The following is a 25163-nucleotide window of genomic DNA, read 5'->3' as shown; positions in this document are numbered from 1 at the left end:
AAACACAATATAAGTGGGATACGTTTTTCGTACAATGTGCTAAGGACTAATTGCTGGGTGCTGAACTATCGTACTGTAAGCTTTGGTTCAAGGTCAGCCAGCTGTGTTGGCCTGCTTCCACAAAGTTGAATCCATGAGTTCTCAGGATGCCAGGTCCCTAGAGACTGACTACTCATCTTTTTAGAAATGCCTGAAGCAATACAGTCCTACCGTGCAGCTAGGATCTGGTTTTTGACATAAATGAAATGCCAATTTTTCATGATTCCCAGAAATAACACCTATTCATTGACATATAAAATATAAGAGCTGGACTTGGCTTAAGGCAACCGTATTAGTTATATATTGCTGTATAACAAATTACCCCAAACCTAGCAGCTTAAAAGAATAATATTATCTCAGAGTTTCTGTGGGTCAGGAATTCAGAAGTGGCTGAGCTGCATGGCTCTGGCTGGCATCCCTCATGAGGTTTCCGTCAAGATACTGGCTGGGACTGCGGTCATCTAAACCCTTGACTAGGACCAGAAGATCCACTTTTAATTTGGCACACTCAGCTAGCTGATTGGTGATGACTGTTATCAGGAGGCCTTGGCGCCACTAGGCTGCTTGAGTGCCCTCACAACATGACAGGTGGCTTCCCCCAGAGCCAATGATCCAAGAGAGAGCAAGGCGGAAGCTGCATTGGTTTTTATGACCCAGTCTCGGAAGTCACACTCTGTCATTTCTGTAATATGCTATTGATTACACAAGTCAGCTTTACTTGGTGTTGGACAGGTCTATACAAGGGTAAGAATGCCAGGTGGCAAGACTCACTGGGGGCCATCTGGGAGGATGCCTAAACAGCAGCCTACCCCTCTTTCTTTTTTCTTTTCTTTTTTTTACAGATGAGAAAACTGAGGTCTGGAGAAGTGAGGTTTTGCCCAAAGTCACACAGCCTTAACATTTCAGTATTTGCTTTTCTTTTAACCTTACTGATCCTCACCATCCACAAGTTCTTGTATTTATTTAAAACACCAAATGTTGTTTATCTCTGGGGAGATTAGAAAGATTATTTCCAAATGTGAAGCCAGTTTCCATGATGTTTTTAACAGCAGAAGCTTTTATAAACCAGACAACATATAAGCAAAGTGCAAACTCTGAGCACTTGGGAAACGTTTTTCTTCACTTCCTTGAGTCATTAGGGAGGAGGTGCTCCAAAAGGAAGGAGAAGAAAGTGGAACCTCTTAGGGAGGGCAAATCCAGAAGTAAACTAAAAAGTCAGGGCTGGAGGGACAAATCTTAGCTTGTGTACTACTCCCTCTCCTCGCTTTGTTCTCCTATTGTGATAGTTTTCCTGTTCTCTCTTGATTTCCGAGGGTGGAAAAAAAGCAGAGAGTAACACCAAAAATCAGTGGAAAGGCCACCCTCCTTAGGAGTTGCTGTTTCATTAATCCCAAATGAAAGACAGTGATCAGCCATAGGGACTCCCTAGGAGAAGCACAGAATTTTTTTCGGTAAAAACTTATGTTTCTGAAAACACATACACACAGGTTCTTAAGCACAAAACTCAAAACTGTGATAAATACTATCAGTTCTTCTCTTTTCAGGATCCTCTTTGAAACAGCCATCTTCTAAGAAGGACACCAACCAGAAAGAAACCTCTTATTCTCTATCCCTTTTCAAACAGTTAAAAAACAACAAGGCTTGTCATCTCTGATCAACGTAACTATCAGGAGACAGGACGACTTTCTCCCTGCCTGACCTATTTTGCCTAATGGGGCCCACTCCTTCGCCCTCTGACAAGCTACCTTCTCTCCTGAGTTCCATTTATAGTAGGGCTTTATTAATGGTTAAATCATTAGGAATGGGTCCTTCTTCCTCCCAAGGCTTATTTCCCCTGTTCAATAAATTAAGCCACGGGATCGGAGAAACTGTCCATTTCTGCTTTGTTTAAGCTCAGATTCTTCCTAGCCCACAAAATACTGCGCACTGCCAGGTGAGAGCCCGCCTGGCAGTCTGTGGTCACTTGTGATTTGTCTCGTATTTAGTTCTCCAAGTAAAGTGGGAGGCCCGTGGGAATTTTCCTAAGCCCCTGCTGGAAGTCTGAGATCTGGAGCAGAGATCCTTCGGTGGGGAGTCCCTGGGCCTTTGCTGATGGTGAGGGGCTGCCTTTCTCAATCCTCAGGCGAGAGCCCTTGGATAAGTGCTGTGAGTTTCTGAAATGTTTGACCCCTCTTTCACCTTGAAAGAAGGTTTGCAAACTCCATTCATCCACCATGCTTGTTGCTGCCACGCACATGACCTCACCGAACAATCGGAGCACTAATAGCCCACAGCTGTCAGAGTGACCTCTGCCCTTCACTCCTTAAAGCCTTTTCTCCCTTGTTTTTCGTCACCAGAGCCCTGCAGTAAACAGGTTTTTTTAAAAAGTAAAAACACAAAAGTGATCATGTCACGGCCCTGCAGAACAGGCCTCAGTGGCTCCCCACTGCCCCCAGGGCCTGCACTAACTGGCTCAGACGCACCAGGTTCTCCCAACTGGCATTTCTGCCCACCCAGGGCATCCCTTGCTCCAAGCCAGTTCAGGGAGGTGTCATGCTGACTCTAGGCCTTTATACATGCTCAGAATATTATTTTCCAATCTCTCTCCTCCCCTACCCATGAGCGGGCTAACTCCTACCCATCATTCAGGTCTCAGTTTAAATACAATTTTGGAAAAGCCTTTCCATAGCCCCTTAAACTGGATAAAGCATCCACAGCTGCCTTTGTCCCATCACAGCTGCACCCATCACCATGGAGGAATAGATTGCCATCACTTATTTTCTTGTCTGACTTTCCTTCTAGATGTTCAGTTCCATGAAGGGGGATAACTTGCCCACTAGTGTATCCACAGTGCCTACCTAATACATTTTCTGGCATGTAATGTAACCAAAATAAAACCAGGCATCTGGTTTCCACCTTTAAGACCATTTAAGCACAGAGCCTCCTCCAAAAGAAACATAAATTGATCATTGAAAGCAGTGTCAAAAAGGAATGCAAATTTTCACCTATGATTAACATTGTAAAGTGACGTAAACATTCTTGATTCATTATCAGCCTGAAAGTCCTTCATCCTAGAGACTTCTTACCCCAAATGTCTCTTCATTCTTTCCCCAGAATCCGGTTATCTGATTGCCCCAGCCCTTCTTTTTTCTGTAATTTCAACTCAATTCACTACTTTCAGTGCTCTCCGCCCATTTAGACCTCCACCAACCATCACCCCAAAGAGCTTGACGCCAAGACAACAAAGACTCAGTCTTGCTTGGACGGCAGAGGAGGGGGACAGGCACATCGATCTATAAACTTTTTTGGGTCTTCAGCTTGGAGTAATAGTAACAGTTCACATTTATCGAGCATTGACTATGTGGGAAGCACTCTGCTGAACACTTTAATATGTTATCCTCACAACAGCCCTGGGAGTTTGGTACTGTTACTTCCCTGTACTTAATAGAACACTTACCCAAGGTGAAGCAGCTAGAAAGTAGGATTGCTGGGATCTGAAAGCAGAGTCTGCACTACAATGTCTCCACAGAAGGCACTCAGTAAACAGTTGAATTTATAGACAGGGTCCACCTGGAAAGCAGCTTGGAGGCTGGCAAGGCAAATGGTGTTGAAGCAATTTCTCTGATGAATTCATTGCCAGCACATGTCAAAGCTTTATTTCAAAGCTGCTTAAAGAGGCTTCAAAAAGCCAGTTCAAAAACTTGGAATAGGAAAAAATGTGGTTAGATAACACTGTTAGACTGGGTACAAGTGGTCTATAACTCTGTCACAAGGCTAATTTAGTGAGGCAGGTAAATCTAATTTCCCACAAGGGGCTCTTAATCTCATTAAAGTTGATCAGAAAAAAATCACTCGTATGTCTTATCAGAAATGCTTCTCAGAAGGGACCACTCATCACACCAGAGCAGACAGCCTTCCAGCTCAGGTTTGGGATCATTTTCGTTCACAGAACCAGCCCTCTCTAGAGTGGGGTTTCTTACCCTCAGCACTATTGACATTTGGGCCAGATAACTCTTTGGAGTGGGGGTTGTCCTGGGGCCTGTAGGCTGTTTAGCACATCCCTGGCCCTACCCACTAGATGTCAGTGGCACTCCCTCCTCCTGGTTTTAATAACCAAAAATGTCTCCACATATCGCCAAATGGCCCCTGGGGGGCAAAATACCATCCCTTTCATTGAGAACCACTGCTCTAGACCCTCGATTCTCAAAGCGTAGTCCATGGGCCAACAGCAACAGCATCCCTTGAGAGGTTGCTAGAAATGTACAACCTCAGGCCCCATCCCAGGCCTCCTGAGTCAGAATCTGCAGTTTAACAGGATCACCAAGTACTTCCTCTGGACATTAAAGTCTGAGAAGTGCTTCTAGGCCAGCGGTTCGCAACCTTGGCTGCACATCAGAGGCCTGGGAGCTTTAAAAAATACTGAGCCCACCCCCAGAGACGCTGATGTCATTGCTCTGGGGCAGCCTGGGCCTCGGAAGTTTTAATAACTCACCAAATGATTCTAATGTGTAGCCAAGTTTGAGCTCCTGTTCTGGGGGGTTTAAAAAAACTCACCCCCCTCCCCAACTTTAGGAGTGATTTACCACAGCTTCTAAATAAGACCCCACATCTCCAAGGCGATGCTTTTCTTTCCATGAACATCCTTCTTTTTTGACCTCTTATCACTTTTAAGGTGATAAAATTAAAGGCCTTTGATGATGGCTTCAAAAGGGAGGATTTGGCTATAACTAACTTTAAAAATAATGGTTGGAATGATTTGGGGAAAAAAAAGAGGGCATTGATTTAAGCTTGCCCAGATAGCTTTTTAAAGAAGAGCCATCAAAATCATCCCTCAAAATCTTGCTAATTAAAAATCAATTCTGTACTTGAAAAAAAAAAAACCCCAAACATTAAATGGTGAACTCTATCAAGAAAACTGTTGTGCATGAAGTGTACAATTGTATAAAGAGCCCACGCAAACTGGGAAGCAAAACATTAACACCTTAATAGATAAATAAAGGAAATGAACTCACAATTCACAGAAGTAGATGTATAATTAGTAGAGAAGCCATGAGAAAATATGCCTCACTAGTATTCAAAGGGGGATACTCAATAAAAAAAGAGTTAGCAATTTTTCTCTTGTAATATTCACAAACATAAGTGGGAAAATGATCATGAAATGGACACTTGCTCATTCCCTCAACAGATATTGTCTTCTGTACAGCAGGCACTATGCCAGTCTAGATGATGAGGGTGTGGGGCTTAGTAAATGGAGAAAGTTCCAGCCATTGCGGATTTGTATGTCCTCCAACCCACTTCGGCCTTGATGGACACCATCCTAAAGAAAACGTGTGGGAAAAGGTTTGTTCACTTATGACAGCAAAATTGATTAAGAACCTGTGTCCAACAATAGGATTACGATTAATTCAACTCTCATATATCCACCTGATGGAATAGTATGCACACTATCTGTGCTATAATGAATGATAAATGAAAAAGAATACAAACAGTAGAAAACTGGATAAATGATTCAGTAATCAAGTAAATTTTGAAATGCTACATGATATCATCCTCACACCCAATATACACAATATATATTTGTATATTTAAGCTCTGAGGAGCTCTAAAACTAAGAAAATGGTTTATCTCTGCTTAACCCCGTATTCCTCAATTTATCTGACCATGGAAAGATTTTTTCCCCTCCCCTCCCCTCCCTTTCTTTCAAAGGTGAAACTTGTTTTATCGTCTCTTGGAACTAGTATTTCTCAAACAAACAAACAAAACCTTGATGATATATTACTGGCATACCGGGTAGTATTTAAGAGTTATGTAAAAATAAGAGCCATACATGGGTATATACATACATAAAAAAATTCATGAAGCTGTTCACTTAAGATTTATGCATTTTACTCTATAAAAATATTAAAAAAACTCTACTAAATTCTGACAAGGCAAAAATATCTTTTGAAATTAAAATTGGATGTTCATTAGAACAAGTACAAGAATGCCAAGCCAAATTATTTTTACATTACAGATACATTTCTATGTATCAGTTGTTCATGCAAGGTGCCTCTAATACCGTCAACATGTAAAGATTTATTGTAGGGGCTAAGAGCTCCAGACAAGCTTTTAGTCCTGGACCAGCCATTAACTAGCTGTGCGACCTTGGACCTTCACCTTGGATTCAACCCCTCTGGATTTTAATTTCCTAATTTCTCTCTCTCTCTCTTTTTTTTTTTTGGCCGTGCTGCGCAGCTTGTGGGATCTTAGTTCCCTGGCCAGGGGTTGAACCCGGGCCCTCGGCAGTGAAAGCGTGGAGTCCTAACCAGTGGACCGCCAGGGAATTCCCTAATTTCCTAATTTATAAAAGGAGGAGCAATAAGAAAACTCAAGTTCCATTCACCTTCGAAAACAGTTTTACTATTTTAGAGGATTATAAAGCTTTTATATCTGCCTGATGGTGTACCAACGGCCAGGTTTTAAATTTGAATACTGAGACTATGGACCACTAACTACCATAATTGTTACTGTAAAAATAAACAAACAAAATGTCAATCAGCTCTAAGGGGATCTCTGTGACAATGTGCTTTCCAGGATGTCTTATTAGAGAGAGACAGGGAGGCCTACATTTATCTCATATGTTAACTTTATGTCAAGAAATTGCTTTTCCGTTTGGATGTCCCAGGACCTCTGACTGCCAGAGACCATGCCAGACAGTTCTAAGAGGATACTGGGTATTTCTGATGTAAGCGCCATTGTCCCTAGGTCTCAAATGCTCAAGCCTAAACAACACAGAAGGGTTTTGCCATCTTTGGAACCTCTTGTTAAGACAGCAGTCTACTCGACTTGTTCATTACTTTGTCTACCTCTGCGCGTTATCGAGCTCTGCTTTGCTAGGAAGTCTCGGGCCAGTGTTTCTCCAGTAAAATCCGTGGCCCCTTTAGAAACAGGGAGGTCTGTGCTCTGAGAGATGGAGAAATTGACCACAAAACGAGCAGCCACCAGTGGTGACTGGTCTTGGATTATACCCCTTATTCCACCAAGATCTCCGCAAACAAATTCAATGTTGTCTCACCTGCCGGACCCTGACTTGATATCCAAGGCAACAAACTCTCAATACAGTAGGATTTAAAAACCCCTTTTGAGCTTATTTTTAATGATTTGACCTGGACATGCAATTTGCCTTCTCCTTAAGGTCACTCAAATTCTCCTCACCCAGCACGTAACACTGTTGACTCTGGATTTTAGGAGCAGAATTTTACCCCAAAAATGTCCTGCTTTTTGTGTCTTTCTGCTCTTCCCTGCTTTTACTAGTTATTGGTAGAAACATTTCCATTTTTATTTTAGCCACCAAAGGCTTCATGATGCACAAAACCCAATTTGGGTGAATATTTTGCAGTTTAAGAAAAAAGTTTTAGAAGTTTTTACTTAGAGCTTTGTTTCTTTTACTTTATGAGTGGCTGGTGGGGATAAAATAGCCTTGGGTTTGGAGTTACCCGGGTGCAGTTTCACGCCGTGCACTTCCCGTGTCCCCGACCTTGGCGTGGAGGTGTGGTAGGAGCTCTAGGGGACTCCACAAATGCCCTCTAACAAACTCCAAAGCTTCAACCAGTTTGCTCTGGGTGCCTGGTCAGTCATTGCATATGGAACTAGATGGAACACGAGGCACCGCCTTTCTCTCGATTACTGCTGTGGTCACTGTGCTGGGTGACATATTTGTTTGAGTGCCACTGTGTTTATGGCTCTATGATTTAGCACCACGTAGGAGGAAGTAATCATTGCACCGCCCCCAAGTGTCTGGTTAAAGGACCAAATGCAGAGCAGTGTTGAGTGGACTCCATTTCCTAAATGATGTGTGTGGGGCTGCGCCAAGTATGAGTAACGCAGCTATAAATGGGTCGGGCAAGGTGTAAACATCACATGCTGCTCAGCCTGGACCTAGAGTGACACACGGGAGATATCTGGCATATCACCCGTGCACCAGCCAAGGTGTGCCTTTCCCAATGTAAACTTTTTTGCTTTGGGTACAAAAGGGGTGTGCAGTAGCTGGAGAGTGACTTTTCCACAGGGGGCCTCGCATTCGCCATCATTCTCACCAGTGTCCCCGACAGGAGAACAGGACACAGGAGAATAGCTGACAGCTGTTGTCTAGACAGCAAAGCAGTGTGGCCCGGGACACCGCCCAACACACTTGCATTCCAGCACCCTGACAAACAAGTGTGCTTTACAGCAGGGGCAATTTTAGCTCTGGATCGCTTCCCATTGTTCCCATTTTTAAATTCGAGCCCTCACCCAGGTCTCTGAATTCCTGGATTCTGGTATTCCGGTAACATAAAGGCGTTCTGAGAACACCTGGAGTCCCACCAGGCCAAGGACAGAGACTCTGGTCCTCTCAGGGCCTTGCACTCCTGGAAGGACCATCTGTGACCTTGGCCATCAGCAGTGTCCTGTGTCCAGGGCTGCTGGGCCCTCTCAAATTCTCCTGGGATCTGGGAGGGAGAGGGGAAGCTGGGGGAGGGAAGGGTGGTCTGCAGAACGACAACTGCAGTGACTCCTCTGTTCCATCAGCTGCCTCCTGCCCAGTTCCTTCTACAAGGAAGACCAGGGCTCATTCTGTAGATTAAACGAGGTTACTGTGTAAAGTCAGTGGTTCCTCCTTCCCCATATGAAGCACAGTTCCCCTGGGGCTAGTACTGCATAAAGAATTGTGCATTTGCTTTTCCTAAATAATATGGTGATCTCAGTGGCCATGGTGGTCTGGGCAAACTGCATCAAGGTTTCCTTATGTTTCCAAAACGGTCTTAAAGTCAGAGAGGTCCACAAGCTGAAGCCGGTCACGAGGGGCATCTTAGGGCTTTTAAACAGTCACTGGAGGGTCACTGCAAATGGCTCATGCTCTCTTTCTCAGTATAGCTATAATTCCACCGATGTGAGACAGATGCGTGGGGGTCAAAGTCCATATCAAGCCTGTCATAGAAATAGTTCCTATTTCTGGTTGCAGATGAGGCTTCACAGTCTGGACACTTCTTGGAGAGAAATGCCACCTCATAGAACAGGCTTCAGTGACAATTTACTGTGAATCATCACCCCTTCCATGCCGCTCAGAGAAGCCCAAGGAGTGTCTCGGTTTCAAGGGCAGCTTGTGCTGGGCCTCTCACCCGGCCAGACAGACTGGCCATATGTCACCCAGCACAGTGACCACAGCAGTAAGATGGCTTGGGCACACGCTGGCCACGATGGGGCTACGGCTGGGGCCTAGGACAGGTGTGACAGCACAGTGGGGACGCAGCGCAGCTCATCAGCACTGCCGGTTTCCTGCGTCTTCGGCCCCTTGCCCACTCCTGCTGCCTCACCAGCACTCCGATCCCACTTCATGTCCTGCTCTCACCCCTCCAGCGCTCCACCTCACCAATCCCTAGGCTCTCGCTTTGTGTCAGGTGCCATGATAGGAAATGGGATGCAAAAACGAATAGGGCATGTTCATACCCTTCAGAAGGTCACGGCCTAGAGGCAGGACAGCTATGGCGGGAAAGAGAAGAGCGGGGAGAGAGGATGCATATAGGCAACTAATTACACCGCAGCCTATGATGTGGAGAGCCATGGGGGGAGGGGAGGATTTTAGTCAAAAGTTATCAGGCAAGAGGGACTGGCCTGAAGGCTTGAATCACGTTACACAAGCAGTGAGTGTCCAACAGACTCGGTTCAGGGTGCGCGAGGGAGAAATAGACTGGCATGGGGAGGAGGGCGCCCTGGTGACGCTGGGAAGCTGCTGGTCAACAAAGTACATTTCAGCCAGGAAATCCTGGGCTGGGAAGGAGATGGTGTCTTGCTTCTTCCTGGTGAATGACCTGGACTAAAAATTGAGTTTCTAAAAAAGAGAAATAAATGCTAGAAAAAATACGTGAGCCAGTGCTGACGGCTGTTGGTAACATTTTCAGTTCTGCAGTCAGTGATGCCTTCCTACCTTCCCCTCCGGTTCAAGAACCATCCAAACCTTCCCGTTAGCGGAGTGGAAGGAGCCCTACAGTCAGGACACAGGAATTCAAATCCCAGCTTTTCTCTTTACCAGCTATGAGACTTTGAGCTACTCACTTGGCTCTTTGAACCTCTAGGTGTTTCATCTCAACAATGAGTATAATACAACCTGCATCACAGCAATGCTATATAAATGCTAAGTGATGCAACAGGCTTTGTAATCTCTAAAGAAATACACAGGAAAGCAAAACTTTCTAAAAGACTTCTGCTGCAGAATTCTCCTCGGGGCTCAGTGGCCACAACTGGGTCACATGGCTGCCCCAGGCCATGAGAGAGACTGGGAAAGAGAGTATTTGGCTACCAGCCTTTGTAGTAGAGAAAAGCAAGGGAGAAGGGGATTGTGAATGGATATGGAGAGAGCCAAGTCATAGTGACTGCCTCAGCGGGGGTGGGTGGGGGGATCCTTGTCTGTGGAGCTTTGTTTCTACAGCCATTGGTACTAAAAAAAGTAAGCATTCTATTTCTTAGAAAAGATTCAGCCCATCCACATAAGTAAAACATGCAAGAAAAGGCAGCAAAGAATAATGGAAAACAAATGGGTGAATAATGTTCAACCATCTCGGCACTGCAAGAGCCTTTAAAAGAAATGGCACCGTATCAATTAGCTATGGCTGCATAACCAACTGTCACCAAATCCAATGCCTTAAAACAAAAGCATTTATTACTCTGGCTCATGTGTTTGTGGCTTAGCTGATCTAGGCTGGGCTCACTAACGTATCGGTGTCAGCTGGGGGCTCTGCTCCACATGCTGCCCATCCTTCTCCGGGGACCCGCAGGCAAGCCTGGCATACCCTACTTGTGGCAATGGCAGACATGCAGGAGGGAAAACCAAAACACGTGATCCCTCTTGAGGTTCAGGCTCAGAACTGTCCCACCATCACTTCTACCTCATTCTGTTGGCCGAAGCAAGTCACATGGCTAACCTCAGGCATGAGGAATCCTACCCTACTCATGACGGTAGGAAACTAAAAAGTTACACGGCAATGGGGGTGGCTCTAGGGAGGGGTGGAGGATGGGAGCCATGAATGCAAATTTACCAAGGCACCAAAGGTCTTGCAAGTCATAATCCTAAGGTCGGCATTATAGTCTAATCCTTCAGAAGGAAGCCATCCTCCTTTAGTTTAGAATTACTCAGATCACTAGAGCCAGAGTTGATGGTCACATCTTCTACTCATAGTTCACTTTACCTTCACGGAATAGAGAAATGAAGTTTTCAAGTGAAAATGAGGCCTTCAATTTTGACTTGTACCTATCATATTGATTTACAAGCTGTCCCTAAAAGTATCTCACGGAAACTAAACTAACGGTTCCTTTGCTTTTTCCTTTGCAGGCTTGATGTGAAGAATTGAAGAGTAAGAGAATGGATTCAAATGAAAATAGCTCACTGAAAAGTTTTATATATTTGTATGAAGATTATGTACCTCCCGAATGCCTAAGACTCTAGCAGAAACGTCCTGGTTGTACATTTATATCTCTTCCTTCTAGTTGGCTGCACAACTTACTTTAGCTTCACGTTTGGCAGCTTGCAGAGCAAATCAGCTCAAGAATTCACCACTTGGAGGGTGTGGTTTTGAGGAGGGATATGATTCTATGGAGAAGGATATGGCAATATGCATAGCAATGATTTTGATTGAAAGTTCTCTGAGCTACTTCCCACACTATTTTGGTCAACATTTGGAATGTATTTTAGTTCTTCATCTTCTAAATTATGTCAATAAACTTTTTATGAGTTCAAATAAATATTTGAGTAAATGTAAAATGTGAATCTAGACTACGTTAATTTTCATATCTTCAGATAGCTACATATTCCCCCACATGGATAGAAATGAGATGTACGTGCCAACCAAATTCCACATTGCCTAAGTGGGGGCTTCTCATTCTGAATTACTGGGGACCACGGGTAAAGCTATGGCTGACTTATCATTGCAAATGAAGTTAAATAATGCCTGAGGAACTGGGCATCACTGACATTCCTCCTTCAAGGACAGCTTTTATGGTGAGTGCATTTTACTTCCATAGACGCTCAGAAATTCCCTTTGGCCAGATGGAGTAGAGTCCATTATAAGGCACAATAAAGTAAAGCTGAGAGATCAGAATGAAAGCGAGGGGCAGCTCATGCCTTAGCTATCCAAAGAAAGATGAAATGTGTCTCCTGGTGCTAAGATGGAGAGTCTCTATGAAACAATCACAGGCCAAGAAGAATTAGCCATGCCACTCTAGAGTCTGCTCATCTTCCCAGATGCCCCTGTAACTTCACAATACGAAGATTTGAGGGACCAGGTTCTCGAGATCACACCATTTTAGAGACAAGTGTATCACCCACTTGGTAGGCAGACACCCCAACACCATGACGTTTTTCCTCACTTCACTGCCTGCCATTACAAAAAAACCAGATGTCCTTTCAAACATCCCAAGCACAAATTAGTCTTTAGCTTTTCTGTTTCGTAGAGATAGGTTTCCAAAAGCAGGGCTATTATTGCACACACGTGACTGGCTGCAGATTAAGGTGGTGCCTGATGAGCTTAGGTTTTGTGAAAGGGCGCCCACCTGGTCGTGGGTCCCAGGCACCTCGCTGGGCTGTGGCTTAGCCTGATGATCTAAATCTAATGTAGACATACGGGGCGGGGAATATCAAGCAGAACAAAATATACCAGATCCTGATCTGTCAACAGAACAGATCCTAAGTAATATGGTGACGTGTTGCCTCAGGCCTTCCACTCCTTCCTAATTAGGGTAGTTGGGTAGGGTTACAAAATTTGCCCCAGTGTTCCTTTTGTTTATATATAAATGATCCATGTTCAGTTTCAAAATTAAATTCTGGTTTCATGTTATAAAAACCGTCTTCATATTTTAATGCAGTCTCCCAAGTCAAATTTGCAGCATAGAGACCAGAGTCATTAGACAAATTCAATGTATTTTTAAAAAGTTTTTCACTTAATATGTATTTTATTTTGTTAAGACTCAAATTCACTTTATGGGATTTAGCAAGTTCCATAGTCTATCAGTCACTGGACAGTACATATAATCTAGGGAAAGACAGATTTTATTTTCAATGAAGTTATAATTTTAAAAATGCACACGTGTCATGCTAAATGCCTCTTTAAAAACTCATACATCACACTGAAGCAGTGTGATTATTTATCTTACAGGCTGTAAACAACTGATTATTATGCAGCTTTTCCGTGGGGGTGGAACAAGGTACAAGTAGTTGAAGTTTTGTTAGGAGAGAGAGAGAAAAAACTAGAAACAACACCGGTTTGAGTAATTAAAAGCAAGCACAGGTACAATGGCGTTTTTAGTGCACGTGCTATAAAAGGTCCAACTATCAGCGACTCTGCTGACAGGTGAGGATGTTTGAGGGCAAACTATAGTCCCTCCACCCGCCTCAGCTGGCTGCCCACCTCGGGCAGGCTCCACAGGGAGTGCTGGGGGGAACACAGCACCTTCACCTAGAACATCCCCTTGCGTCTCTCCCCTCCCCGGGACGGGATTTTGTGTTCTATGCTTGAGGCCCGAGTGAAAGGAGAAGGCCCCACAGGGTCCAGGACTGCGCAGGACACCTGAAAAGCTTCTCCCTCTGGAGCAGAAGCCATCTGGAACAAGCAAGGCTCTGCAGAATCGTCTCAACCACTCACTTTTTAAGATCTTTACATTTCGAGAGCACAGGTTGGAGGGTAATTAGCTTTGCTTCCAAGGTTACTTCCTGAGTAGCTGAATGACACAGTAGAATTTTTAAAGTGAGGCCCAGGGCAAGGGGGATGATAATTACCCAAATGTATGGCTCATTTTGAACTAGAGCAGTTAGAGGATTTACACAAAGCCTCCTGTTATGATTAGGTCCCCAGAAGGAGCGGGATGTGACTGTGCTATCCTGTGACACTCCCTCTCCTACACTCTTGGGCTGACCTAGAATTAGGGTCCCCCCCTCTGAGATAAGACGTGGAAAGTTTCAAGGGGAATGAAAACAGCTCATTTGGATTCAAAGACCACAGGTTGATCAATTAAAACTTCCCTTAGAAGGCAATGTGGCATTCTCCCATTGCTTTGCAGTCTCTAGCTTAAAATAGAAACTGCATTTAACTTGGTAATTGATGCTCCCTTGGGATTTCAACCTGCTGTTGAATAGATGCATCAGTGGGCCCACAGCTAGTTCCTTGCCTCACACACCATCAGTGAAATTTCTGTGCTTCTCCAAAGGAGATGATAAATTGTCCTAACATTCAGACATGATCGTGTATTCAGTCAACAAGCCACGCACAGTGCTACCATTCAGGGTAACACGACCTGCCGGCATGTTGCTGGGCGAAGAAAACCCTTAAAGCTCATACACTGAGTTCATTTTTTCTCTAAGCAAATGACCAAACCTGCTCAGATCCCGCACTGAAGGCAAATCATACTGTCCAAAAAAAAAAAATGTGCTGATTATAAAAGAGGGAATTCGGCTGTAAAATAAGATTATAGCCTTAACAACACCATCACCTAAAGGTGTTCTTCAGAGAAAGAAAAACAACCTCAACTGAGCAATCATTTTCAGATTCTGGGAAGCACTTGGCCTCATCTCTCTCAACCCTATGCTTGTTTATTAGAGGAGAAAATAACTCCCATAGCATTTGACTTCAGTGCAAAATAATTCAGTGCCACCCCGGACTACGAGAGACGGCACTATAACAAGGCTCTTTTTTATGACCTGCTCTTCCCCTGGTTCAATGAGGATACAGTCAACAAGCAGGGTCCAGGAGGAAACGGGGCTCTACCCTTGGGCTTCAGATACCTGCAGATGAGCTACAAAGCAAAAGCAGGTCTGCACTCTAACATCTAGTTTTCAAATCCGATCGCGAGTTGGGCGGAGCGACGGGGAGAGGAGGCGCAGGCAGGATTTCACCCTGGTGGGCGGGCTGCTCTCGACAAACAGAAAGACGGCTCTAGGCTTCTCTGCAAACCCCTTCTGCTCCTTAATATTGCTCAGGACGCTACAGTGCACTAGACAAGGCAGGGTCCTGGAGGAATTTCTGTTCAGAAGCATTTTGGAACACACCGACATTCAATCCACCCGCCCACACAAGCCGCACTGCCTTACAGCTAATGGCAGGTTTTAGGCAAAAACAAAACAAAACCCCACCAAAACAACAACAACAACAACAAAACAAAAATGGGGAAGGTTTTGAGGTTTATTTACAGCTTTGTTTTATACTGTGTCTTCTGGCTCCAGCCACACAAAGATTTTTGGGTTCAGGCAATTCTCACCCTCCCTCACCCACTTCTAGGGGGCTGGACACCCACCAGGGCATGGACATTTCTGCTTAGTATTGGAAATTAGGCCTTTGCCTAGTGTTCTAAAATCATCTGGGTGAGTCCAACTTTGTTATAATGTCTTGAAAATGGTATGTCGCCTTTATTTAAACTTGCAGGCAAGGAAACAGGCATAGCCGTCTCCAGTGATTAATAACAACTGTGCATAGACCAAGACTCCTTAAATCTTAAACAGACGAACACCCCGCCCCAAACTTAGTGTTTTCCAAATCTTGAAGTCATTGCCAGGCATCATAGTTGTGATAATGATGGCTGAGGAGGGGGAGGGTGGGAGCTCCACTTGGAATACAGGCAAACCACACACACACACACACACACACACACACACACACACACACACGTGGTGGGTAATTCACAAGGAGGAAATAGCCAGAGAGATGTCGCTTAATGAGAGACCCAATGGGCTCCAAACTCTGTAGTTAGATCATGGTGAACTGCTGGGACCCCCAACCTATAGATTCAACATTGTGACCCTACTTTACTCATTGCTTGCTTATTTCCCTAGACTTCTCCCGACGTTTTCTTCACCAGTTTGGGAAAGGAACCCCACTCTCTCTGTGGCTCTGCAACCTTCCCATCTGTATAACTGGACTCTAGCTGCAGATACTATACCAAAATGACTGTGGCATTAATTTCCTTGGAGAGCGTGCTTCTTTCTACCAGAGGCTTTACCAGTATCTGCCACCCTGGAGTCATTCGTTCCATTTGGCCCCGGATCTAAACAGTAATGCCTATTGCTGGCTGGAAAATAAACCGTGGGAATTGGCATGTTTGTCAGTGAGAGGTCATGGGGAACAGCGCTGGCAATGGCCCGTGGTATCCCCCAGACCTTTCATTTAGAGGCCGAACAGAGGCAATGATCTCTAACAGATGCACCATTAGGCAAGACCTACATCTGAAAGCTTTGTTGATTCAGACACTCAGTAATTAAGTTGTGGGCCAGCAAGCACATTATCTGCAATCAAACATGTCTCCGATCAGCGATTAGATGGGCAAACATGTGACCTCATTGTGTCTGCCGAAGGATGATTATGTAACAGTCTCTCGTCCTCGGACAGCATGGTTATGTGCCAACTTTTGATCCCAGTAAATAAGCAGAAATCCCTTGCTGTGTTCTGGGAATCAGATTTTCAGAACGACTGACTTCTCCTCTGGAGGCTTGATTGCACTCGACCTGATTATTGATGTACTAGGAACTGTACAGAGATCCAGACCCAAGGTCAGTGGGTCCAAGAGAGGTGGGAGCTGTGAAGGGGGGCTGGCCGGGGTGGGGGGTTGGGGAGTGGGGAACGGCCTGGTGTCACACGACTTCACCCAAACAAAGACAGTCAAAGCACGTCTGCTTTTAAACTTCAGAGCTGTCTTGCTGCATAAGAGGCAGTAAAGAGAAAGGTGAGTAGGAAGGAAGGGGGAAGGGAGAGAGAGAATGAAACAACATGAGAGAGGGAGAGAGAGGAAGGGGAGAGGAGGAGAGTGTGAGTGCACTTGCTCTAAAGTAGAGGTGACCAAAGAAGATTCCGTGGCTTCTCTGCGGTCTGGCTGAGCAGGGGAAGCCTATCTGTTTCATGCACAATCGAACACTCATCATCTATTTTCTTCTGAAGGGTATTAAGGAGGATGTGGGAGAGCTTTCAAGTGCATGTGGTGAAGCCAAGCGAGGACTAAAAGATAATCTGGCTTGGGGTGACCCGAGACATTTAAATGTCACATAGTCTCAAATGCACATGTGACCTGGAACTGCCCTGGGGTGACTCAGGCCCCAGCCCTTCCTTAATCCCTTATTTGCTCTCCTTACTCCAGCTAGATTAACGCGGCCCTGGCCCGCCAAGCAGCTCCGAGCAGCCCTCCCTCCTGCTCTTAGCTTTCAGGGGCCAGTACCCAGGTTTTGCACAGTCAAGAGTTTGGTCTCTGAACTGAGGCTGATCTGCATTTCAATCCTGGATGCTCTATTAGAAAGAGAAACAATCATTTAAAATGCTTCATGTGTTTTCAAAACGAAGCCTACAGCCCGATGAGCCTCGATCCAGTACAGGGCCAGGCCCTGTTGGAGCAAACAATACTGCAGTGTGGAGTCCCTTCACTCAGACACTTCCAGAGTTTCTATGAGTATGTCTGAGGGCTACACTGAGTGCCATGTTTGATGAGTATATGGAGAGCTAAATTATAGGGAAAAATTATCAACAGTGATTTAGAATGAATCTATCCATCTAGTGATTTAAGTCATGCTTCAAGTCATTTTGATTTAATTTAAATCCCCCACAGTCCAGATTCCTCCAGGGTAATAAGCAAATCAATAAGCATTTCTTTTTGTTTGCTTCTGTGTTCATTTCTTTCCCCAGCAGCAGACTCTGAGACAAGGAATTAAGTAAAGGTAGCTTATTTGGGCAGGGAAGGAAATACCAGCAGAGGCTGGGAAGATGAAATAAGGCAGGGGAGGCAGCTGAAGAAGGAGGCTGTGAAGCTAGTTATAATGACGGGTAACTGGAGCTTAATCCCGCAGGGGAAGCTCTCAGAGTCTGAAGAGAACACACGCTCCAGAGTGGTCCCAGCTCGAGCGAGGAAGCTGGAGTATTTAGGTGCCAGCTCCCATCCATCACTGATTGAGGGCCACCTGCCACACCAGCTGGCAAAGTACACTTCGCAGGTCAGGGAAAGCCCCACGACAAAGGTATGTGGTGATCGGCAGGTTGGAAGCTGGGTCATGTGATGAAATGTGGAAGCCAAGAGGATATGGGTGAGGTACAGGGTACAAATGGAAAAAATGAAATTCTTATTGTAGATCATAGACATTTTCTACTGAAGATGTAACTGGCTAAATATACATCATTACTTTAAATCAGAAAGTGAATTATTCCTGGTATTTTCCCTTTACAAATGAGGGGTAGAATATCTTTTGGATAGAGAAGTGGCATCCTTGTTTTTTCCTACAAGGGTAACCATTTTGAAACAGTATTCACGATGAAAATAAATTAACAACTAGAAATTCTACAGGGCATCCTATGTCAATTAATTTCACAAATATCCCCATCCCCTCATATTTTCCAAACTACATTTTCATCAAAACGTTATAGCAATAAAGCCAGGGAAGCCTATATCTATCTATAGTAAATATAGTTCTACATAAATATATAAAAAAAATACCTATACAAGTATAGATAATATTACATGATTAACAATACTTGCTCTCCCTATACAATTAACACACAAGATTACTATCAGTATGAGGGCTTGTTTTTATTTTTAAAATAGATGTATCCCTAGAAATCAGTTGATTAGACCCAGATTTCCCTTTTCTGTAAAAGCAGCATGTTTTCATCTATTAGGATTTTTTGAAAGCTCCAATAAAATATCCTCATGGTTAAACCCCATGACCCCAAAGCACTGGAGACTGTCAGTCTTGTTTATGTAAGTCATTGCAAAACTGTACACGACTTGGGGCTTAAGTATCAGTTCAATAAGAAAGCACCCTTGAATAAATTGATAAAAAGAGCAAAAGAGAAAGAGAACTTGAATATAATGTGTAATCGATATCAATGATTTGGTAGCCTGCTAGGCTCTGCAGTGAAAATGGCAAATGAGGTAACAGCATCAAGAAGGAATAGGAAATGAAAGCACCAGCAATGGAAATGTGGTTGAGTATATCATTATATGATATCCTGAGATGCCCTGAGATTGAAGGGTGGCAAGCAAGTCTCTTCCATTGAATGGCTTCCCTGCCACGGTGATTTTGGGGTGATGGGAGCACAGAAAAGGGAGAAGGTAGTTTCACCTCTAAATGTAAAAATGTCTTGAAAGTGGCAGAGAGAGGTAGATGTCCACTGATATTCACTTTCCTTCCTCTTCCTCGGTAATGAAACCTCTGAATTTCAACTGGCTGCACAACTACTCCTCTTGCAGCTCACGGTGGCCCTGCGACTAAATTCCGGCTAAGGGTCATTAAGCAAAACAGTGTTTATAATTCGTGGTAAATGTCCCTGAAGGGAGAGGTCAGCTACTTCTTTCCTCCTCTTTTCCTCTCTCCTTCTAGCTGCAATGCAGATGTAATTATTGGAGCAGGAGTGGCCATCTTGGACCATGAGGTAGAAGCTGCATGTTGTTAGGAGCCTAGGTCCATAGAGCCAAAATAGTAGACTTGGGCTGCTTACATTTCTGAAGGAAGAAAACAAAACCACTTTCTTGTCCTTCGGGGGTTTTGTTACTCAGAGCTGAAGTTCCATGGAAATGAATATGGGATCCTGCAAGTTATTTACTAGAAATAGATTTCCCTTTTTGACCAACAACCGTATCCAGTTCTTCGTTTAGAGATGCAGTCATTCTGAATCTCTCCCTGCCTCCCACACAGAAAGGATAAATACTTGCCTCCACAGGGAGCTAGAGTGTGGGCTGCGTGAAGGCAGGCCATTTGAGTATGGAAAAAGGAACAGTGAACAGTTTAGAATTTATTTAGAAATCATTCTAGATTGATGGTAGTGGCCTGCCCAGTCTAATAGCAGCAGTGTCTGAGGCAAGGCTCAGGACGGGGCAGTGGTACACTGATGTCCTAACCAAACTTTTCTATGGCATGTTTTTCTGTTATGCTCACCTCTTTCTCTTACTGTTTTTCCAAGCCTGTTTCTCCAGCACTGCCACTGAATATGTGAATTATCCAATATCCTTCCAGTGATGGGTCAGTATCTACTGCTTACAATCATAAACCTTGACTCACACATAAGTTGGTATCTGGGCATGAGTTTCAACAAATAGCCTTAGGGAAATGGAGGTTATCTGAAGGGAGTTATTTGTCCTAGTTGAGTCTGAAGGCAGTGTTAAGGGGTGGGACTGTGGCAGCCACTGTCAAACGAGCAAACTACTCATCTAGGGTCACCTGGAATAATGTCCTCTTTGAAGACGTGCTCCTCCTTGGACTGCCACATCTCCATTGGCAGCATCAAGAGTGAAACCCTCCCTCATGAGAAGAATCATTTCTCTCCTGGCAGGAGAGATGAGGCAAGCAGCTCTAGGCCCCCATCTCTCTCGCCCTCCCCTTACTCACACCCCTTTACCATTATCTGCCTTAGGACCATCGGGACGAATCTCATTGTGTCCTTCATTCATCACAGGAAGCCCAGACTGCCACATCACCCTCATCTTCTGTGCTTCAATCCCTCATGGCTCTGCATATCCCCTATTCAGATCCCACCTCCCACCCCTTCCCAGCTCCTTCGAGGTGCCCTCTGTAACCCCTAGTTGGTCATCAGCAGAACCCCCTTGGCTTCAGTTTCTTTTCTTAATGACCCCTTAGCACAGGGTTCCCCAATGGAGCACAGGGCATGTTCTAACAGAAACTGTTAGAAAGCCTCAGGGCTTTTGCATGAGTACATTGCTTCCTCTGCAACCCTTTCAAATGGTGGCTGTTTTTCTTTTTCATCCCCATCTTTCATACAGCACAGGGCATGGAGATGCCTAGATGTCTTCTTTGCTCCTCATGGCCAGTACCAGACCATTCTTCCTCCCTCTTCCCTCCAAATTGGAGTCTCACATCAGACTACATTCCCACCAGCCCTCCTTGTTGCAGGTGGCCACTCTCCTACATTTATTGAAGGTTTTATCTCCTGACTCTATTGCTCTCTCCAGTACTGTTGTCTTTCTTGAGGATTCAGGTATATGATGTATGTGTATTGGTATATTCCTTTCTATATCCTAGTTTCTCAGTTCCTTGACCTCTCTCGTTGTCCACACTACCTCAGCCACTCATTCTCATGTTCATACACAGACCTTAAAATAGTCACCAAAAACTGCAACTCCTCCATAGTCTCAGATTCAAAGATCCATTCTCTGACCACCACCTCTTGTATTTACAGCTTACTTCCTTTAGGACCCAGACTGCAACAATCCAGCCACATTAAGCTGTGTGAGTACAGAAATGGACTAGGCAGAGAGGTGGATTTAACCAGGGTAGGTCAATGGAGTGATTGACCAAAGAAATTAAGCTGGATAGAAAGGACAATGGGGACCTAAAAGGGAAATATGAAAAGATGGTAGGATCACTGGCTGTAGGTCCAGTTAGTTCAGGGATTTGTTTGACAAGGTCATTCTGGTGCCAATTACCCATTTGTCCATTCATTGTCTTCTAGAGCTGGACCCTGTAAACACTTCTCCTTTGCTAGCTAGTATGATCCTAAGGGTTGACAGTAGAGGGGTACTGCAAGTGCACTGCAGGAGGAAGGGGCTTCTCTTCCTGATCCTGGTGTGTTTGCCTTGTTTCTTCAGCATCCAGTGGCTGAAGTACAAGACACCCAGTGGGGCTCACTATCCAGCAAGTTTCAGTGCACCCCTGCTGGTGCTTTCCAGAAGGTTCCACCAGTATCTCAACAGTTGGCTTCCTAGCGAGTTTCACTGACGTTCCAGCAGTTGTTTCCTGCTTGCCCCATCTGACCTGCAGATCTCAGGGAACTTCTCTGCAATCCAGGACTACAGTCATGCTCCCTCCACCAAGGTCTGAATTGCAGGCTTGGTGGATGGAGCCTCTTCCAGATTTGTTCCTTCCCTGGGTGTTCTGTCTTAGCTTAGCGGTAGTGGCTGCTCCCTATATCCACCATTCCTGTATTCTTTAAAGATCTCCATACTATTTAGCACCTAATCTCCTGTTACTAGTTAGTAATCCTTCAAATTTCCCCCCAAATTACTATGTGGTTTCTGTCTCCTAACTTTCTAAAGAAAGCAACTCAATAGAAAACCAATTCTCACTCTCTACTCCTTTGATCCCTAGAGTCAGATCAGCATGTTCTGGTAGCCAATGATCAAGTACCCCAGAAGAAGGCTTATACACCAAAATAATTGTAGGTTGTTCACAAAAATTTGGGGAATATATCTAGAAATGAGGGCGCTAGACCAAAAACGGAAAGACATACTTTATATTAGGCTGAATTCATCAATATGGGCCCAGTTATCAGAGATTCTGGATCCTGTAGTCTAGCTAAAGAAGCTGAAAGTAGGACTTCCCTGGTGGTGCAGTGGTTAAGAATCTGCCTGCCAATGCAGGGGACACGGGTTCGAGCCCTGGTCCGGGAAGATCCCACATGCCGCGGAGCAACTGAGCCCGTGCGCCACAACTACTGAGCCTGCACTCTAGAGCCCGCAAGCCACAACTGCTGAGCCCACGTGCCACGAATACTGAGCCCGCGTGCCACAACTACTGAAGCCCGCACGCCTAGAGCCCGTGCTCCGCAACAAGAGAAGCCACTGCAATGAGAAGCCCGCACACCGCAACGAAGAGTAGCCCCTGCTCGCCACAACTAGAGAAAGCCCGCGCGCAGCAACGAAGACCCAATGCAGCCAAAAATAAATAAATAAATTTAAAAAAGAAAAATTTCTTAAAAAGAAAAAAAATAGAAGCTGAAGGTAGTTCTAATAGTTTACTTAGTTGGTGGACTAAAACCTGATTCAATTGGGGCTCACCTTAAATGAGGTTGAGATGCAAGGATTTGCAGGGATTCTAAAGACTTATGGACATAGTAAAGCTTGAGTTCATTCTTTGGTGTGTTTCCACTAATGTCACTTGAGAACTACCCAGAAGACAGTCCCTTCCCATGGCCTTGAGAAATCAACTGGTGAGGGGAGTGCTCTTCTCAGTAGGCCAGAATTACTGACAGGAGATGATATGTGGAAATGGGCTTCCCAATATCAATGTGTCCTACTATCAAGAGGCCAAGGGGCACTACTTAACCATCAGAAGCAAGATGATCATGGTTACTAGAGTGGGAATCAGAAGGGTCCGAGCCACAGGCATCTTTGGCAGTAATGGAATGACCATGGGATTGCCAGGTCTGAAGATCACGGGTGGTCTACCAAGGCCCTATTTGACTTTGATGACAACAACAAAACTCCATATCCACTTAACAGAGGTTAGGCATGTGCCCCCAAATAAAAGTACTGAGTTGAGACCTCTCACCCAGTTCTAAAATCTGAGTCACCCAGCTCCCAGACCAGAGCTCCTTGAACGAAGGAGAGGCTGCATGCACCAAGAAGGAACCCTGCAAAGACCTCCCTAGTATCTCCTGGATCTTCCTTCTAGCCCTCATCGAGAGACTTCATCATTTACCATAGTAAATACATGCTGGGAAAAGGGACTCACATACATCTTTGGGGGATTTTTGGACACTGGCTGTAAGATAACACTAATTCCTGAGGACCTGGAGAGTTACTGTGGCTCTTTAGTTAGATTTGTCAGAAGATAAATGGATGTTGGACAGGAGTCCACCCCATGGTGATACCTGAGACACTGAACCCACCCCCAGGTTGTTTCTTCAGTTCCTGAGTATTGATGAAACATATTCTCAGCAACTGTGGCAGATTTTATTTTCCAAAGATAGCTGCAATGCTATCTCCCATCCCAATGGTGTTCGAAAATGTGACCCTGCAAATACCCCAGTAAGAGGAAGAGTCTATTTCTCTACTGCCTTGAATCTGGGTGGGCCCAGTGACTACTTTGGTCAATAGAATAGGGCAGAAGTGACGCCATGCCAGTTCTACGTGTAACCCTTAACTGGCCAGGCACTTCCTGCTTCCTGCCTCTTGGAAGGCAGCCACCCTGTAAGAAGAGCAACTACCTGAGACCACTACACTGGGAGAAGCCCAAGTCAACATGAGATGCCATGTGGAAAAAGACATAGACAAGTCTGGTTTGACAATGAGGATGGGCTTTCCCACTTAGATGATATGGCAGACACTTTAACTTGAATGAGCTAAAGCTGCAGTTGTAAAAATGTAATTAAAGCATGTGCCAATATAAAAGCACTTTATAGTGTGGTGAAAAATAGTTAAAAGAACTTGCTAAACTTTTCTAAATGAGATTCCTGTTGGAGAAATCACACAACGATTAATTTTACTTGTTCTAAGTCGCAGTAATGTCTTTTTAGTATACTTTCTGAAATGGAGAAAGTAAATGATGCAAAGAGTAGATGACAATTTCTCAAGTCATATAGTTCTAAGTTTTTGCTTTTAAAAAAGTTGAAAATCCTATGAGCTGGGAGCTGGTACATTATTAAAAATAATTTTTGTTGATAGATCACCACATAACACTTAGCACATACTTGGAAAGAGTTCAACAAGTTGAGTGACATTGGTATGGCAAACCTCTTCCATTCCTATATACTTATTTGTGTGAGTAAGATTTCAGAACTCACATCTATAACAATGAAAAAATAGAATAAACTGTTGAATTGTTGCCGAACCCTGCCTCATTCTAGCAATAAGTCATATTCATCCACGGATATATGAGCTAATTTTTTAAAAGTCAGCCACTTCCATATAACTAAGAAATTCAATTTCAATTACATTTTGCTTTTGTGTCTTATGATTGTCAACATTTATATTTATGTTGTTTTGGTCAACTGTGTACAAATAATAATTCTAATGATAACTTAATCCAGAAGAATATTTTTAACACTTAGAGATAATATTTAAAATTTATAATTCCAGTCAAGATTATACATACACACACACACACACACACACACACACACACACACACACACGAATTTGAGGAAATATTGTTCCAATATTTCAAAACTTATCTGATCCAGTAAAGCAGTCATTCATGTCACTGATGAAGGAATGAAGTTCCATTATATATCTTCAATTTTTTTACTTCCATCTTACTTGTTAATGCAAACAGAATGATCAACCAATATCCATGTCAGAACTACACTCATTAGTTAATGACTCAAGCAACTTCCTGACTGAATCAGACAGTACCCAAGCCTTTATTTCTACTCTGATTTTGTCAAATCATGGTTGAGCTATGACCATAGGCTGGTAAAAACAACAACAGCAATAACAAA

The 25163-nt window shown here is 44.2% G+C and overlaps 1 protein-coding gene across 3 annotated transcripts in view; it reads left to right on the top strand.

Moving 5' to 3' along the window:
* The window catches only part of SMPX (small muscle protein X-linked), a 52362-nt gene extending 40571 nt beyond the window's left edge, over nt 1–11791 (top strand). Inside the window, exon 5 of one of the 3 annotated variants that reach the window (XM_059911677.1) lies at nt 11363–11791. The gene's annotated coding sequence lies outside the window, so the exon portion shown is untranslated. Of the gene's footprint in view, nt 1–1583; nt 2796–6252; nt 6529–11362 lie in introns of those variants that run through there. The other 2 variants (XM_059911680.1, XM_059911679.1) reach the window with 2 other exon arrangements.
* The last annotated feature ends 13372 nt before the right edge of the window (nt 11792–25163 follow it).

Source organism: Balaenoptera ricei, chromosome X (genome assembly GCF_028023285.1).
Source record: "Balaenoptera ricei isolate mBalRic1 chromosome X, mBalRic1.hap2, whole genome shotgun sequence".
Classification (NCBI taxonomy): Eukaryota; Metazoa; Chordata; class Mammalia; order Artiodactyla; family Balaenopteridae; genus Balaenoptera; species Balaenoptera ricei.
This window is presented reverse-complemented; position numbering and strand designations above follow the sequence as displayed.